Source organism: Microtus pennsylvanicus, chromosome 8 (genome assembly GCF_037038515.1).
Source record: "Microtus pennsylvanicus isolate mMicPen1 chromosome 8, mMicPen1.hap1, whole genome shotgun sequence".
Lineage (NCBI taxonomy): Eukaryota > Metazoa > Chordata > Mammalia > Rodentia > Cricetidae > Microtus > Microtus pennsylvanicus.
Genome location: NC_134586.1, coordinates 2,536,007 through 2,554,576, shown reverse-complemented (window position 1 = coordinate 2,554,576; position 18,570 = coordinate 2,536,007). Strand labels below are relative to the sequence as shown.

The 18,570-nt window shown below is 45.7% G+C and overlaps 1 protein-coding gene across 3 annotated transcripts in view; it reads left to right on the top strand.

Annotated features, from left to right (window-relative positions):
• The first annotated feature begins 8,146 nt into the window (after positions 1-8,146).
• Positions 8,147-18,570, top strand: part of Ccdc91 (coiled-coil domain containing 91) — a 180,608-nt gene continuing 170,184 nt past the window's right edge. For 2 of the 3 annotated variants that reach the window (XM_075982235.1, XM_075982237.1), the window contains exon 1: positions 8,147-8,335. The gene's annotated coding sequence lies outside the window, so the exon portion shown is untranslated. The remainder of the gene's footprint in view (positions 8,336-18,570) is intronic. The other variant, XM_075982236.1, reaches the window with a different exon arrangement.

Below are 18,570 nucleotides of genomic sequence, written 5' to 3'. Positions count from 1 at the left end.
ATGTGGCTCCAATGTGGACTTGCTGTGTGCCTGAAACTGTGCTCAGCTCAGGGGCACCAATGGATCTGAGGCAGGAGCGGCTGTTCCATGCTGAACTGTGCTGACCTCAGGCAGTAACTGCCATAATTACCATAATAACAGCGCAGTTAAGGTTTAGACTTGGCAATAAACAGGCAATACCGTATTACCCCTACATGATACAACTTAAGTTTTTAAAAAATGCTTAACATTTTAAGAAATGCTCCTGGATAATAAAAGAAAAATGTTACAGATTCACAATAAAACAGATTCAGACATAAAAGACCACACTGTTGGATGACCCTCCTCCATCACAGCACCACATCTGCCTGCACGCTACCATGTCTGCCTGCACAGCACTGTGTCTCCCAGCACGCTACCATGTCTGCCTGCACAGCACTGTGTCTCCCGCACGCCACCACGTCTGCCTGCACGTCACCACGTCACACCATGATGATAATGGACTGGACTGCTGAAAATATGAACCACTTCATGAAATGTTTTCCTTCATAAGAGTTGTTGTGGTCATGGTGCCTCTTCCAGCAATAGAAACCCTAACAAGGACACATATGTATTATGTACTTAGACTCAATCTTTGCATCATTGTGTATGGGGAAGCTCAACAAACAAAGCACAATTGGACAAAACCTAAACAAAGAAGAGTAACGCCTGTCAGTCAGATGTGCTTGTCTCCATAGTACCCCGACATCCACTTCTTCTTTCACTGTTGTGACCAAATACCCAATAAGAAGCAGCCCAAAAGGAAGAGGCGTTCTCAACTGGAAGGCACAGGACCACGAGCCACTGGTCACATGACATCCATTGTTGGGAAGCCGAGGGAGGAACGCTGGTGCTCAGCTCACTTTTTCCTTTAGATTCAGTCAGGATCCGGTCCATAGTTCGGTGCTGCACACGTTCGTGATGGGTCTCTTTCCCAGGTTTCTGTGCTGTATGCCTTCTGATAGGTCTTCAGGGATATGTTTCCATGGTGATTTTAAATCTAGTTGAGTTGACGGTGAAGGTGAAGGCACACTCTATAGTGTGTAGTTTGGGTAGGGCATCCCTATTCAGGTAGAATAATCTCCACTAGCAAGAACTTGCTTTCGGTTCTTTTTTTCTATGCTAGATTAAAGTTTGACATAATTAAAGAGGCAATTACCTTTTATAATTAAAATTATTTAAAACCCAAATCCCCAAAAAGACTAGAAGAAAAAGAAAGATAAACAGGAAGACCGCCCGCTGTTCCCATGTAATACTCTCCCTTTTCTGGTCAACTTGAAAGGGTGATCAGACTCAGGAGAATGCCGCCTGGGGTTCAATCATGTTTTTTCAAACCCCATTTTTCAAACTTCAGAGTTTTCTCATGATGTGTTAATTCTGTGGTGCACCAAAATTTATGAAAATGTTTAGTTCAAACTCAATTTATCTTTGTTGCACCAGCAGCTCTTGCCTGGCATGCTGCCCGGAGTACTGATTGCAGAAGCAGTGTAGTAGCTTTGAAGGAAGCAATGCAGTGGTCTAGTGAGGACGTAAAACTCAACTTCTGTTTTGATTTTCCAACGTGCAGTATAAAAAGTAGCATTTTGCTGCTGGAGGTGTGCCATTTGAAAAAACGTTTGTCATTACTGGAATAGCTTGCCTATTAAAACTAACCCGGGAAATAAGATTATTGCAGCCCTAACCTTTTTGATTGTTTGTTCGTTACAGTGAGATCAGGATTGTAATTAAAGGTGAGGACAGATGGGTTTTCTTTTCTGGGGATTCCACCCAGGGCTTGCATATGCTAGGCGGGAACCGTCCTGCACTTATCCCTGCCCTTCCGCCCCCAGTGCCGACTTAGAAGTTTGCTTGCACAGGAAGGACTTGCTTATTTCAAGGACGTGATGCGGAGCTCCAGTACAGGGAGGACGCATGCGCCCTTTATCTTCAGCCACCACTTTTGTGAGTTACTCAGACGTCCCCGTTAAAAGCAGGTGACCATGAAATACATGTTTATTAATTGATGCAACATTTTATAGATGAAATTATGACTTCTCTTAATTTTTTGGCTTGTTTTTCCCCCCCTTTGGAGCGTTTGCCCTCAGCTACCATAGGAGCAATTCATGTTTTCAGATATCAATAGAAGAGAGATTCTCATTCAGCTGGAGCTAGGCTAAGTATGTAAACCAAAAGGTGTGTGATGAGGACAGAACTGGCCGACTGGACGGGGTCCCCTGGTGACCTCAGAGTGAGAAGTTAGGGGTCACATATCCCCTCTAGGATGGTTGTGTGTCGGGCGTAACTCAGAGGATATCTAACTGAACAAAGATCAGGAACGAGCTAAGCCGTTCTCCGTTCACTGTGTTCTCCAGCTGTGTGAGTCTCTGATTAGTGTCCAGTGTCCTTTCCCAGCAGCGCCACACAAAGAGATAGGCTGTACAGTGATGGCCTTCAGAAACATCTCCTTCTACAGAAGGAAGTAAGCTACAGAATACAGAAATGGCTCTTGAGATACTGCAGCCATGTTATGAGAATGAATGACGGCAGATACCCGAAGACAGCACTGCTTGGAGGAGTGCACGGGATAAGATGAAGTGGAAGCTCCCCCCCCCCCCCCCGCAAAACAAAACAAAACGCTGGATAGACGGCATAAAGGAAGACTGCGGAACCTTGGGTGTGACAATAACACAAGCACCTAGGACTGCCCAGGACAGAACAACAGGAGAACCTCCATAAATGGGCTGCCTATGCATGCTTGAGCATTGCTGGGGCATAAATGAATGTAATGAATCCTTTCTCGTCGTCCTCCCACAAGCAAATGTCACGTGAATCTGGAGAATAGCTCCTATGTGCACCTGCTCAACTCTCACCTCTTTACAGCCCAAACAAGGCCGAGGGAAGAAGGCAGATAAGGCCCTTCTGTGTTTTAATTCAAATATTTCATTTGAAGCTAGAGATATGGAATCCTTCTACACCATCAAGGCTTAGGTCCAGGTAACAGAAACCTGAACAGATAATAGATTGGACAATCACACAATGTGAAGGCTTTAGAACTGCTTTAATCGACCCTTAGTTTTCACCTCTGGAGTCTATGGCTTTGTCTCGCTCCCTGGACCTGTTCTAAGATCTGTTTCTGTCATGTTAATAAATCAACTATAAAAGCACTGAGACTCATACACTTCTTCATTTATATTCTTGGAAGAAATGAAGTTCCAACAACCACTAAAAAGAATCCTGATTACTAGTCTACATGGTTCCAGGAAGTAGAACTGTGATAATTCCAGGACTGGCATATTCATTTTTTCTCTGTCCCACCGGCTTCACTGTCAAATAAGTTAGGTCCCTCCGGAGAGCCTTAAAGTCTAGCAATCAGTACGGCATACACAACTATCAATTCCCAATGAAAACACAATGTAGTAAAAAAAAATGATCAAAATATCAATAAAAATCCTCAACTAAAAAGAAGTTACTCAAAGACATTCTAACGGAGTGAGTGTTCTTGTCACTCATGTAACAGGGTCATGAGGATCCTTGCTGGTTTAGCTGGTAAAGGCCTGCCCTGTCAGCATAAGAACTTAGGCTCTGATTTCCATTACCCATATAGAAGGTAAGTGTGGAAACACACATCTGTAATCCCGGTACTGGCAGTGGGGTAGGGCTGAGACAGGTGGATCCCTGGAGCTCACTGGCCGGCCAGCCTACCCAAATTGATGAGCTCCCATGGAACCTGGACCATGTAGAAACAAGGTGGAGAGAAGCGGAGAAGACACCCGACGCCAACGTCTGGCCTCTAGACACACACGTGTCCGTGTGAACATGCACACTCATGCACACATACACCTGTATGAATGCGCATGTGGAGCACACACATAATCAGCAGGCTGATTACACTGTTAGTGTTTACCTCTTGATAGCTTTAAGCCATACTCTTAACTTGTTACCTGTTGCCATGCATGAGGGCACAGTGATAAGCAAGCCTGGGTATTCCAGGTTTTGGTGCCCGCAGAAAATTTACCCCTTACAAGCACAGCCCAGGGTGGGGATCTTCCCAACACTGCCATGGTGAAAAACCAAAACAAAACACCAAGCGTGCGTACACACACACACACACACACACACACACACACACACACACACACCACACCAAGCTAAAAGTCTTTCCTAAACTCTCATATTTAGACCTACTTGGGGACTCTCCCCTGAACTTCATGCAAAGCCTCACGGGTAACAAATAACAAACGCTTCAGATATTCTCAGCTTGCACATGGTATCATATGTCTTGAGATATTACATAATTCTGTTGTGATCCTTGTCATTTCCGTGGGTAACACTTAAACCATGGTCAGCAGCAGAACTTCTGAACCCCTTGCTGTGGTCTGTTTGTGTTTCCCAAATCCACATGACAGTTTAATTCCCTGTGCGACTATGTAAGGAGGTGGGTCCTTTGGCAGATGATTGGTTCATAGGTTTGACTGGTGTCTTCAGGTGGAAGGCTGGTACTGTGTGAAGTCAAGTGCCATCTATGGACCAGAAAGCACCCTCATCAGACATCAGATCCTTTTCAGCAAGATCTTGGACTTTCCAACCTTCAGAGCTGTGAGAAATAGCATGTCATCTCCAAGTCTCCCAGGGCTGTGCTGCAGTTGTTAGATGGGACTCAGGGTGATTTGGTGTTCTATGGCCGCTGCTTCCAAATGCATCTCCATCCCCGTACCTCTTTAAACATCTTCAGAACCTGGACCCATGCTCAGATCTTGATCTTCCCCTCTCCTTTGCCTACAATAAACGGGGTTGTCTTCATGGCCACCTTGTTCATAGATCCTCATCCTGGTTACTTCATGTCTGCCAGTTGCTATTTTAGTATTGGTAACCTCTCTCCCCCTGCTCACCTCTGCTTCAACAATTCCTCCAGACTTGATGAACACACCCCAAAGTTTCCCATTGCCTTCAGAATAAAACTTCCATCTTTCTGTTGAGTTTGCAAAACTCCTTCCTATCTTGCCTCTTCTAGAGACAGTCCTGTTTTTCCTATGTGATCTCATGGTACCCCGGTCCCAATGCCATATCTATGTTGAGGATTCTGGGGACTGACTGATTAAAATGTCCTTGGTTATGGAGTGGTGGCATGTTACAGATCGAGAAATAAAATGAGCTTGGGCTGTCTTTATTCCCCCTTAGTAACCATTTACACCCATGTCCACATCTGATCTAACGTCCCTTTTTACTGACAGGTGAGATCTTTGAAATGTATTAACTAAGCAGAACATCAGCATTTACTGACCCAAAGGCTAAAAAAGTCGTAACATCTTAAACATATAGGCAGAGACTTTTCTGCTTAGCTGTAACCTGTCTAGCTGATGTTCTCAACAATAAGTTTGGAAGGTGCATTCATCCACGACCTTCTTTTGTCCTGTGACCATGAAGAAGTCGCACAATCTCATCCATGGGGGAACATGTCATTCTATTGTAGTATGAACCAATGTTCCCAGGCCATGACCACTTACATTTGAACACCAATACATTATTTTATTTTCTCTGGAATGGAAGCCGTGTTTTACACTTGCCACGGCCCTTCCCTTCTCCCCCTCCCTTCATGTTTGTTTGAAGCGAGCTCCTGCTTCTTAGCTGCACTTCAGGGCTTGTCATGAGCTTTCTGTCCAACGAGTAACACCCCCTGGTTAGCCTGGTTGAGAGGGGCACCCAATGGCTCTGATTCCTGATTTGATTGCATCTCTTTCTCCACTTGGTCTTGAGGGTGTGGACAATGCTGCTCCTCTCAGCTCACTATGAGTACTGTGGATCTGTAGACATGTGCGCAGCAAATATCAGGAACGGTGTCAGGTGATTGTAGAGGTAAGGACTGTGCTTAGTACTCAAGGTCACCGTTTCAGAAGCGAGGCCCCAAAGAGATGAGAGGCCTCTCCTCTGCAGGGAGTGTAAAATGGCGGGGAAGAGGGTGGAATTTCTAAAAGGTAGAGCTAGCATGTGACTCAGCAACTAGAGTCTATTCCCAATATCTATCCAAGAGGTAAAGGTGAGCACAGAACTGCTGGATGATCCATAGAAGTATTATTCATGTAAGAGGGCTCAGGAAACACTACACAAAGTGAAGGAGACCAGGCACAAAAGGTCTCACGTTGTGTGTATTAGACATGCCCAGAGGAAACAAGTGTACGTGACAGAAAGTGGATTAATGTTGCCTGGGGCTGAAGTGAGAGTGAAGAGATGAAAGGGATGACGGCTGAAGGGCATGGGCTTTTCTTTGTAAGTCATGAAAATACTTTAGTGTTGGGGGCTTAAGTATGAGCATACTGATACACAGGTTCCTATGAGGAATTTCAGAGGAGAGAGTCTGATAACTGGGAAACACTGACTTGAAACGTGGAGTGGTGTGCTGTGGGGGACAATGTGGCTTCCCATCTTGCTTTATAGTGTGTTAAATTACCCTTCCTGAGTCTGTGCTCTTATTTGAGGTGATTAAATTAATATACCTCTAGTGTAGATTTATTGTACATATTAAGAAAATAGAATCTCATTCTATTTTGGTCAATGCCATAGGCACACAGAATGTTCTATGCATGTTCCTATCATTACTATTAAGTCCATGTAAAACTAAATTTAGGATTAGGTGGGACAGAGTAAGCACGCAGATGTTTCGATGGAAAGGCAAAGGCATTAGAGTGGCAGGCGGAAGAGAAGACACAAGCTGACACAAAGGTATTGATAACAGTTTAAGACATGCTTATCGAAAGCTTTTCACTTCTATCAGACTGCTCGATCAACAAGAAATAGGAAGCAGCTTGTTGGATGTACAAATGAGAAGTGGCCGTTCCCTTGTTGCTTAACAACAATAAAGAATGTGTGAGAAAGAAAATATGTGTAAGATAGCATCAAATTTCTGTAATAGAAATACACTTGTTTGTACAAAGAATGGGATGGGATAGAGAAAGTGTGAGGAGACCTGATATGTATTACTGTACTGCAATACTTATCTATTAGGCATCACAATCAATCCGCCACTAATGGCTTCACGTTGCCCAGATCAGTGGAGGCTTGCCAGGATCCTGGCGATACTTCCCGCTTTGAGGTTAGAGATTATATGTAGTTGTCAATTTTGTTCAGTGGAAGAGAGAAAAGCAATTCCCAAGATGTTTAAGAATGCCCTTTATATGATGAATATATGTAGTCCAGAGACTCACACTCAAATTCCCAGAGTACTAGACAGAAAAAAAATCTTGAATGTATTGGGTTCATTTCTAGATTGTTACCACTTGATTAGTCCCAAGTAAATGGTAAACATTCAATAAAAATTGCTAAGTGAATGTTGTTCAAATAATCAGAGCAAGTGTGCTACCTGTTGGTCATTTCCACCTAACAGGCACGACATTCTACACAACCCTCTCAAACAAAAATCTTTCAAGGATGTGTGTATTCCCTTCAGAAGCTGTTGACTGAAGGCTTTGAGATAAGGATGTCATGGCAGCTGAAAAACCAACTGCCTTCCAGAGTATGGCTGAACCGCTATAATAGAGTGAGAAGAGTAACTACAGTCCTAGGGTAGAGATCTTCAAATCCATAGCAGTCTAGACAAGTTTTTAGCTTAGGCATGTCCGAAACTCGAGACTTCTGCTAAGCCATTAGGATCAGATGTCACGTCAAATGTGTCTTGAGCCTGTCATACAGCCAGGTGCTTTATTCGGGCCTCATGTTTAGTTGCTTGTAAGCGAAGGGATTAGAATGTTCTTCTCATGGCAGATCCGAGTTCTCAACAGGAGGAACATTCTGATTTGGCAGGTGGTTTTATGCGTCTCTCACTAAGGAAGAATGAGAACCTTAAATAGGAGGTAGCTCTTGAGGAAGGTCAGAAAAAGCGCAAGCCAAAGCCAATCTATTGTAGAGTGCCATTATCTGAGGATCACCCAACTATGAGTCTCTTCCGGTGGTCTAGCCTGCTGAATCCCTGAGAGGAGGAACATTTGGTGAATGGTTTTGTTTTGAATGGAGCAAAAGATAAGGCACGATGCAGTTTCTGAGGATGGTCAGGTCGGTCCATTTCACAGGTCCCTCCTCTCCTCAAATGAGAGCTGGCCTCAGACTGGGGTCATGTGATGCGCCCAGGGTGCCTGGAGCGCCGCGCGCAGGCCTGGGCGGGCCTTGGTGGAAATCAACTTCCGGTGAGGAGGTCCTGGACGCCGGGTAGTGCGTGGGCAGCCTTAACTTGGGTACCTGGGCCCGCGGTCACCGGGAGGGGGGTGCTGGCCCGCGTCCTGGGGCTCGTGTCCGGGAGCCGGGTGTGGCGCGCAGCAGCGCGGGGAGCACTTGGCAGCGGAGGGAGCAGGTAAATGGGTGCTCGCCGTCAGGGTCCGGGTCTCGGCCGCGCGCGGGCGTTCCCGGGTGGGAACGTGACTGAGTTCCTGCCAGCCCCAAGGCCTCGGCCGGGCGACTCACGGGACCTGGGTCAGGGAGGCGCCCGGCTCCGGCCCTCGCCCGTGCGGACCTGCCCCCGCGTGGTCCCGAATGGAGAGGGAACTTCGCGTGCCGGCCGCGCCGCAGTCGTCGCTCGGGCGGAACGGAAGTGCCGAGCCGGCTGCGGTTCCCGCCGGCGCCGAGCGGCGCACCCCTTCCGGTTTCAGCATTTTGAGCAAAGGCGCCCGCGGCGGGTAGTGCGAGTCCTCAGGGAGAGCCTGTCACGTGACACGCCCACGGCGCCGTGTCGGGTTCCCACCCGAGACGAGCACCTTGCGGAGTGCGCGACCTCGGTCTCCCCCGCAGGAGGCTGCTTCTGCACGGCCGCTGCCTCCGGAGGAAGCTTTGCCGCTTTGCACGCGAGTTGTCTGCCGCTCCAGCACCTCTGGGCCGCCGCGGCCGCGGTGCTCTCGACCCTCAGCGCTCGGGGTGGGGGGGAGGGAGGCTTTGGGTTCTGCTGAGACTCCTCAGGGCTCCCCCCACTCCCCAAACTCCGACTTCTTCCTCCACTGTGTAGACACTGACAGCGTCCGCCCCGATCTTTACCGCCCGGGTCGGTGGATGGCTCAGAAACACGTTTGCATGCTGTGTGGTTGAGGGAGTACCGTCTTGTCACTGGGTGGACCAGCAATCACCTCACCTCAGGGTTTCAGGCAGAAGCCTGCAGATACTCACGGGACGGGGTGGCAGCAACCGGTGAAAAGTGCAGAGCCCTACACTTGTGGTCCTCACAGCCACACTTTCTCCTGCTTTGGGGTTGTCTCCTCAGCACCTGTTGGGATAAATAACCCAGGGAAGATGCTAGGCCTGCTCGCTGCACCTCCTTGGTGCAGTGTGATAGTGTGTGGAGAATTGCCTGGTGAGGAAGTTTGGTATCTCCCTCAGGATGGCTAGGAGGCAGTTCCGTGGGCTGGGAAATGTGAACTGGTTGCCTGGCAACAGCATAATCCACATGAAATAAACATAAAACAAAACGAGAAAGTTAAGTCGTCTCTCTTTTATGAAATGGAAAAATGTATCGTCTTAATGGGTATTTAGCCTAGGAATTTTGAGTCTTTAAGAAAAATTTTAATCTTAATACTTCACAGGAAAAGAAACTGCTTAGGAAATCTTTCAGAGAAACATTGGTTGTTCTTTTCTGTCTGATCATTAATTAACTTGTCTCAAACTCGAATTGACAGACAGGTATTTGTTTAGTCGGGCACTTTATGTTGAACACCCAGCTACAGTCAGGTTTGTAAAGTATATAGAATTTTTATGAATGATGAAGACTTTGAAGGGGCTCTTTCTTGACACAAGCCAAATAAGAATGGATTGAGGTGGCTGAGGTGTTTCTGTTTATGAAAAAAAAGGAAAAAGTAAATTCTAAGTTTCACAATCACAGTGCCCATTGGCAACCTATTCCTTATAACTTCTCATTAAGTTTTCTCATTTCTTGTACAGTGTAAACTTTGGTGACGCCACTCTGTATCGTATGTATCCATGTCTTTGTAATGGTTTTTTTCTTTTGGATTTGGAAACATTTGAAGGGCTTGGTTTCTTTCTGTGTCTCCTTTCTTACTCCGGTTTCCAGTAACTTGGGTTTAGTTTATTTGAATTGGAGTTTGTACATTTTCTCAAAGGAAATTTTTTTCACATTTTAGTTTAGGGAGAACCTTCCACTGATGGAGTTAGTATGTCTTTGTATACACTCTGACAGATGCCTGGTCACATAGTGTCACCAGTTTGCTTGTTGCCATCATCCTGGATAGCTACAGCTGTATTCTCTGACCATTGTTTCCTTTTCTGGGATTGTGTAAGTGGAATGATATAGTGCCACCCGTTGCTCCCACAGCTTTTCACCAGATGCAGTTTTGGTGCGCCCATTTTGGTGCCTCCTTTAAAAGTGGGGGAGGTAGTATTTCCTTATGTGAGTAGACCACCGTGTTCTCACTCACTAGTTGGTGGACATTTAGGGTGTTTCTAAGTTTTGTATTTTGGAATGAAGCTGATATAAAAGTCCATTTTGGGATACATTAATATTTAATCATTAAGAGACATTTGTTTTCATTTCCTTTGGTTAAATATGGAGGTGGAATATTGGACCAGATGGCAGGTGCATGTTAGCCTCATGGCAGCTGCTGTGTAGGGTACTCGGTACTCCAGCGAGTGAGGATGGGTGGCCCGCGCTGCTGTGCAGCAGTCAGCTTTTGGCATTTTAGCTCCTGCTTTAGCAGGACTGATCGACTTCATTTATTTATTTTTTCTGTTTTTAAAAATTTGTTTTTATTGAGGTATATGTTTTTCTCTGTTCTCCTCCTTTCCTCTCCTATCCCTTTTGCTCTCTTCCAAGGTCCCCACGTTCCCAATTTACTCAGGAGTTCTTGTCTTTTTCTACTTCCCATGTAGATTAGATCCATGTATGTCTCTCTTTTTCTACTTCCCATGTAGATTAGATCCATGTATGTCTCTCTTTTTCTACTTCCCATGTAGATTAGATCCATGTATGTCTCTCTTTTTCTACTTCCCATGTAGATTAGATCCATGTATGTTTCTCTTAGGGTCCTCATTGTTGTCTAGGTTCTCTGGGATTGTAAATTGTAGGCTTTTTTTTCTTTATGTCTAAAAGCCACTTTTGAGTGAGTACATACACTATTTGTCTTTCTGGGTCTAGGTTACCTCACTCAATATGGTATTTTCTAGATCAATTTGCCCGCAAATTTCAAGATGTCATTATTTTTTCTGCTGTGTAGTACTCCATTGTGTAAAGGTACCATATTTTCCTTATCCATTCTTCAGTAGAGGGGCAGTTAGGTTGTTTCCAGGTTCTGGCAATGGCAAATAATGCTGCTATGAACATAGTTGAACACATGTCCTTGTGGCACGGTTGTGCATCCTTTGGGTATATACCCAAAAGTGGTATAGCTGGGTCTTGAGGTAGATTGTTTCCTAATTTTCTGAGAAATTGCCATACTGATATCCAAAGTGGCTGTACCAGTTTGCACTCCCACCACCAATGGAGGAGTGTTCCCTTTACCTCACAACCTCTGCAGCATAAGTTATCATCAGTATTTTTGATCTTGGCCATTCCAACAGGTGTAAGATGGAATCTCAAGAGTTGTTTTGATTTGTATTTCTCTGATGCCTAAAATGTTGAGCATTTCCTTAAGTGTCATTTTGGGTTCTTCTGTTGAGAGTTCTCTGTTTAGGTATGTACCCCATTTTTTTATTGGATTATTTGTTTGATGATCAATTTCTTGAGTTCTTTGTCTGTTTTGGAGATCAGCTCTGTGTCTTTACAGTGCAGTCACTGAAGTCTGTATAGATTATTGGCCACATGCAATTATTTCCATTAATTCATAGAACTAATACATCCAGCCTTTTCCAAGGGTCTCTGCAAGATGGTGCATGCCCATAGTGCTCTGGTGAGCATATTTACTACTCTGCAGAGCCAGAGGCGGAGTCTTAGGGCCGTCCTAGGTCTTTCTCCAGCGTGCTCACACAGGACCTTGAGTGTCTGTACAGCTCTGTGGACAAACTTGGCCTTGTAGATTTTCAGGAGCATGTTGGATCTTTTAGAAATAACATGTGAACATGTCATTCCTCCACTTCTCATATTTATATGTTTGCCTGTGTGTGTAGCTGTTGCCAGCTGAGTTTTAAGAAGGTTGGCTGTTTTTTACGGAGCTGATCCTGTCCTGGCAGCCTGAGTAAGATCAAATGTTGATAAGCACAGGGCAGCATTTCCAGGGAGCAGCTGGACGGGTCAGGAGTGGCAGCTTCTGAGAATGGGCTTTCAGAAGAGTTCCCGGGTTCCTGTGCTTTGAGCCTGTTGGGTTTTCAGTCTCTAGTGCTGGGGAGAGCAGGGTGAAGGTAGAAGGGGCTACAGTGTCTCAGAGCCTCTGTCCTTCCTGGCAGCGATGCTCCCTGGTTATCACAAGCTGTTGGTAGAGTTTGAGTTAGGAGAAAGTTGGCTGGCACTTTTTGCCAGTGTTGTTCAAGTATTATTTCTGGAATGCCTCTAGCAGTCTTCTTCCTTCCGCTGTGGGTAACATTTGCGTGGTCCAAATTGTGCTTAGTGTTGATTCCACCAGTCATATTCTTCCATTTTCTTTATCATCTGTGTGTATTCGAAGCTTTGCAGAAGACATCATTTGTGGGTTACTCGAGTTCAGATAGGGAAAGTTTCCCTTGTGTATTAAACCACTTATTAGGATTATTAGTTATTGTCTTAAGTGCTGTGAGATGAGTCCACAGAATAAAACCTAGGATCGGCTCCTGCCTTCAGCAGGGTGGCTCCAGAGTATGAGCAATCTATAAACGTGGATTCCGTCCCTGGCTGAGTGAGAAGTAGATCTGATGAGGTGGTGCATAAACACAGTTAACTATAAACGCTGCATCCTAGACAAGAGTGTCGCCAGTTAGGAGGTCACTGTTCTCTGTAACCCAGTTAGCTTACACAGATATTGCTTGTGAATTGCCAGCCATTATGCCCAAAGGGAAAGTAGCAAACAAAAGACACCATTTATCGAATTGCGTCCTTTGCCTGAACATACTGCTTAGTGAAGTTGGATTTCCCGTGTAAGGAATTTCCCCACAACAGACAACCAGAGCCCATATTCCCTCTTGATTTGTTGAATACATCTAGGTGTGTTTGGTATATTTCTGTGCTTTGGTTGAAGGTATCTGCTTTCCCTCATTTAATAGAACGTTATTGTCTTGTCGCATCTCAGTGTCATAACTGAAACCAGCACAGTCGAGTCTGCTACTGCAGACCCTTGGTGTGAAGGTGGGACTGTCCACTGCGTGTGTGTGACCTTTCGTGTGGTCACCTTTGTAATTGAGGAAGATGGGAGAGATCTGCCAATGGGGTTGGGAGATGTATCCCAGCATGCATTTCCTTCTTCGCAGAGCCAAGCTGACAGGTCTGGGGAAGCAGTGCCATTGGAAACTCCAGTACCACCATCCTGCAGAGGGACTGTGTATCTGACTTGTTCTCACAAGAGACACTAGTTAGGTGGCCCCCGGGTGTATCCTTCTTGTCCCTTCAATCGGGGCTAGGTTTTTACTTGTTGATTACCATGGCAGTGCCCCTCCTTTGGCTCCTAGAGTTGCGTAAGGTTCAGTATAAAATAATAAAAACACCAACTGAAGATTTACACAGAATTTAAGGAATTTGTATACATAAGGAAAGAATCTTGAGCAAATAAAAACGAGTGTCATTTCTGTCTCCCTGGAGGTATCATTGTTTGACTTTAATTATATTAATTGACTCAGTAGAGAAGCAGGGCCAACTGGCAAGGTCTGTAGGACCTTGACCCCCAAGGTGTCAGGCGATGAAGACCACGCCCAGCTGCTGCTTTTGGATTGGGCATTGCCAGAGTTAAGATAGGAAGGTGTGTTTCTAAAAAGGACTTCTCTCCTGGGCTTGGTTTATGTGTGTTGGAAGTATTATTAGAGTTGGTGCTCAATTACTTACTAGGTGTGGAGGTGAAAAAATTACAGGTGATTCATGCTAAAGTCAGAATCACATGAAAAATATGTGCTGAGGATTCTGGTATTTTTAATTCAAGGGGAAATGAAAATTAGTGGTTAGAATACGTTTTATATCATCTTGGAAAAATGTGAGCAGGCAAGTACTTTATGTGTTTCTCTTGGTGAACAAGTCTGTTTTCTTTTAAAGAGACACTATTAGCAGGTCAGACCTTTGGTGAGAACATAGTCGGATCTGCGTGCTCTCGAGAGTCTGAACCTTTAATAGTGGGAGGCTGAAGGTGTGGAGATGCACAGCTCCCGTCTGCAGGGTTTGCTGAGTCTTCACTTGTTGGGACGGCCGACTTGTTCCTAGGTTCCTGAAAAGAGGCGTGGGGACTGAGGAAAGAAACAGACAAGAGACAGAAGGTAGAGTCGGGAGGGCTTCCAGTGAATACTGTTACTGCTTCAAGTTTATTACTTATGGTTGTTATTTACTCCAGTCAAAAGGGGAGGGCAAAGGACTTCCCTCCCGTGATACCGGGAACAAACAAGCGTAATTCCCTCCTTACCTCTCAGAACACCTAGCAACCGTGCCCTAAGTCAAACATCCTGCTGTCTGGTCTTTGACTAGTAAGACATCCTGTTATTTGTACTCCCTGACCTTTAGTCAAGATGGAATGGATTCAAACCTGTGGGCTCTACATTCTCTTAGGTTTCAGCTCTTAGCACTGCTGCCGTGGGTCTTCCAGGAAGCCATGTAATTAAACAAATGCAACACACCTTTGCACAGTTAAAGCAATACACTGCAGCATAAACAAAGGCAACACACCTTTGCACAGTTAGAGAAATATCCCACAACACTAGGAAATAGGACGAAACCCCGATGTAGGTGAACACTGAACCCTAAATTGCAATGAGTGACCTCCTTGTCCTTCCCGGGGAATTAATTTCTTGTGCCCTCCAGGAAACCTCACGCTGGGTATGCTGGCTGCTCACAGCCTCTTGCCACTCAGTCTCTGGGTCTGCGGCTCGAAGCGTCATCAGCCCCTAAAGGTAAGGTTCAGAGCGTTCCCTGTGAGGATGTGCTGCGCTCTGAAGGGCTGTGCGAGCTTCATAGTTTACACAGAAGGTTTAGGTGTGCAGGGTGCAACTGATAACCTGGTCAGATCAGACCAGATTCATTGATGTGCGAGCGTTATGCAGGGATTCTGCACTTGAGTTTGGGAAGTTAGGCAGAGCTGTGGCACTACACCTGCTCCCCCCACCGTAACTGCAGCATGGCCACAGATGCAGTTTCCTGAGCAGGTTGGGAATGCTGCACCTGCCGTGGTGTGACGGCCAAGTTGGGGTCTGTAGGGTTAGGGAGGTGAGAATGTGAGCCCATGCGTCATTGAGGATTTACTCACTGAGGTGGGGGGTGATGGCACGTGGGAGGATCAAAGGTTCAGTCATCCTAGGCTACATAGGGAGTTCAAGGCCAGCCTGGGCTACATGAAACACTGCCTGAAGAAAAGACCTGCTCACTGAAATTGTTGGGATACATTTTTAGGGGAGCCCTGACATCCTGTAAGAACTCTGGTGGTGTATTTTAAGGCAGGACTTACAGTGGGACTTGGAGCCACTGAACTGGGGAGCGGGAACCCAGAGCACTCAGCTGCCAAAGATGAGATGTGCGGGGCTACCAGGATGCACAGCAGAGCCAAAGAGGTAGAGCAGTCTGACTTCTGTAGACCTGTGGTCCCGTCATATTGATTTTGGTGTTCCCAGAAGTGGAATAAAGAATTGATCTGCATAAGTAGAAAGTTTCAGGTCAGGTGAGGTAGGTTGTGAGCAGAATAATAAAGAGTGCATCCCAGCTCCCGCCGGTTCCAGACACGGGCAGTTCACAGCTTCTAAATGAAGGGCAGGCTGGGTCGTCTTCAGCAGTGCCCCTCAAACACCTGTCAAAGTTTATACTTCCAGTTTTCCCCCAGTCTTTCCGAGGAACCAGTGGTCTTTTAAGAGCAGCTGTGCTCTGGGTAGAGGACATAATCACACCCAAGCTTACAGAGTTCACTTACTTTACCATCTTCCATGCTTTCCAAAGTCAGTTACAATGCCAGTTTGGTGACTGAACCCGGAAGTCTCCACACAGGATTCCCCAGGAATCTGCCTCCACTCTCTGTTAGCACCTACTGTGCATACTGTTCCTCCCCTTGTGAGGATTCACAGGATCCAGAGATCAAAGATGGAGACGAGCTTGGCTGTTGTTTTAGTGACCCACTAGCAAGACTTCTGTTTCCTGTTCCCATGATCTTGTCTTTGCTGGCCTACAGGGTCTCATTTCCAGGAAAAGGAACGCTGCTACCAGATTCTAAGGCTTGCTGCTGGTCGCTCTGGGAGTAAGTGACTCCCCCTGCCTCTGGTTCAGTAGTCAAAGGAGAGACTGCACCTGTCTGGGTGAGTCCTGTCAAGGAGAAACCGACCTATTGTTCTGCACTGGAGGCACAGAGAGTCCAGGGTCCAGGCGACCCTCTAGGGTCGCTCTTCACAGTGCCAAGCTCAGTGCCACTGTTACGGCCTTGGCGCTCCAGAAGCAGGGCTTAGGGTGGTCCTGGCAGGTGGATAGTCACAGCCAGTTGGAGCAGTTGCTGATGGCAGAGGGATGATGAATGGGTAGTGAAGACGGTAGTCATCAGTACAGACTGTGAGCAGGGGGCCAGACAGGCTAGGGCTGCAGTTGCTTGTGGATTTTCTTACCAGTCTGTGATGCGCATAAAGTGCTGTCTTGCTTTCTTGTTCTTTTGCCTCACAGGGTAACATGAGATATTTTTACTTCACATCACAGTAGTTAAGTCTTTTTGGTGCTATCATTGTAAGTTACTGGAGCCCGACTGAGCCTCACTCTGGGACTTCACCTTCTCTTTTGGGGAAGGAGTGAACGTGCGTCAAGTTCTGTGCAAGGTGGTTGTGTTGTGTTGTGTGGGAGACCAAGTGTGGCTTGGGAGAACGCATACAGGGGACAGGGTGGTGAAGGCTGCACCTTTGATGCTTAGCATCGTATGTGAAGTTGACTGGGCCATGAATGCCCTGATACATGGTCCAGTGTTCTGGCCATGTCTGAAGCTGTTTTTGGACAGCATTGCTGTTGCCCTCCCCAGTGAGAGCGGGCCTCATGCCAATAACGGGAAATCCGAGTAGAGTGACCTTACCATGTCAGAGGAGATGCCTGTTCCCCACTGATGGCTCTTCTGGCCTGTTTGTGGACTTGGTCTCAGGATCATTCTGCTTGCTCAGGCCTGCACCGCCATCTCTCCAGGTCGCTAGTGCTCTGACTGCAGATACCAGGACGTCTCAGATCTCATGACCTTTGAACCAATCTATAGTCAGTTTCTCTCTGTCTGTCTCTCTCCTGCCCCCCCTCCCCCTTTCCGTATCTGGAGGCCCTGACTTCTGGGTCGAATTTTCCATGCTTTCACACTTTTTTTTTTTTAGGAGAATTCTTAGATTGTTCGTTGAATCCTGTGTTATTTTCTAAACTAGGGTGTTTGTCCATTCCCTTCAGAACTCTGCGGGGCATCTGCAGCTTGTCATTTTAGCTTCTTCACTGCATGGCGCTTCTGATTCCCTTAGAGTTTATAATAAGTTATTTAGAAGTTTTTTTTTTGAGTTATTTTATAACTTGCCAAATTTCATCTTTATTGATTTTTAATATATTTCAGCTGGGGTAGTGAGAACCTTTGGTATGATGTCAGTTTTCAAAATCAAATTGAGACTTGTGCAGGCTCAGAATATCATCTGGCTTTGAACGCTGTGTATGTCCTTGAGGGCCTAGACTGACCTTGTTGGGTAGAGTCCACTCCCAAGGAATGTTGGCTATATCAGGGTATTGATAACAGTGTTTGCTTTCTATATATTTACTGACTTTTTTCCCCTCCATATTTAATCCACTACTAAGAGAAGCATTTCCGTTTGTCTGTGTTTTGGAGCATGCTGTTTAGGTGCACATGTGTTTGTGGGTGGTGGTGTCTTCCGGACTAACTTTGATCTGAAGTCTAATTCCTCTAATATTTATCTTCCATCTCAGCTTTCTCTTGAGAAGTGCTTGCATGGTGTCAGCTCTTTAGCCTTTAATTTTGTCTCCTTTTCTTTATACAATGCTGACTCTTACAGTGTAGTCTGTAGTCCACAGCGGACCCGGCTGGTCAGACCTGTGCTCCATGCACTTAGCTCCTGCTCGGCTCTGAATGCCATTGTACTGGTTGTTTCCTGTGCTGCATTCTGGTTCACATTCTGCCTCTTTCCCTCCTTTTCCTGGCTTAGAGTTATGTTTGAGTTTTTTTTTTCCTTAATAATTTCATGTTATGCCTAATATAGGCTGACTGACTTATATCTTTGCTAACTATTATTTAAGTGATACAGATGTCTATAGTATACTTTTAAACTTATACTGCATATTTTTAATGTACAGTAAAATTACTTTCTGAAATATTGTGATTTCATTTTCTTGTGGTATTGCTATGCAGTTCTGCAATCTTCAGATTTTATATTCTGTGAGTCAACAGTGCATTTTTATTTTTGCCTTATAAAGCCAGTTACATTTAAAATGCTGTGTCTGCCAAGTTCACCATGCTGGCATTCCGAGTTCCCTTAGTTCTGTTTGTGAGGTCCATG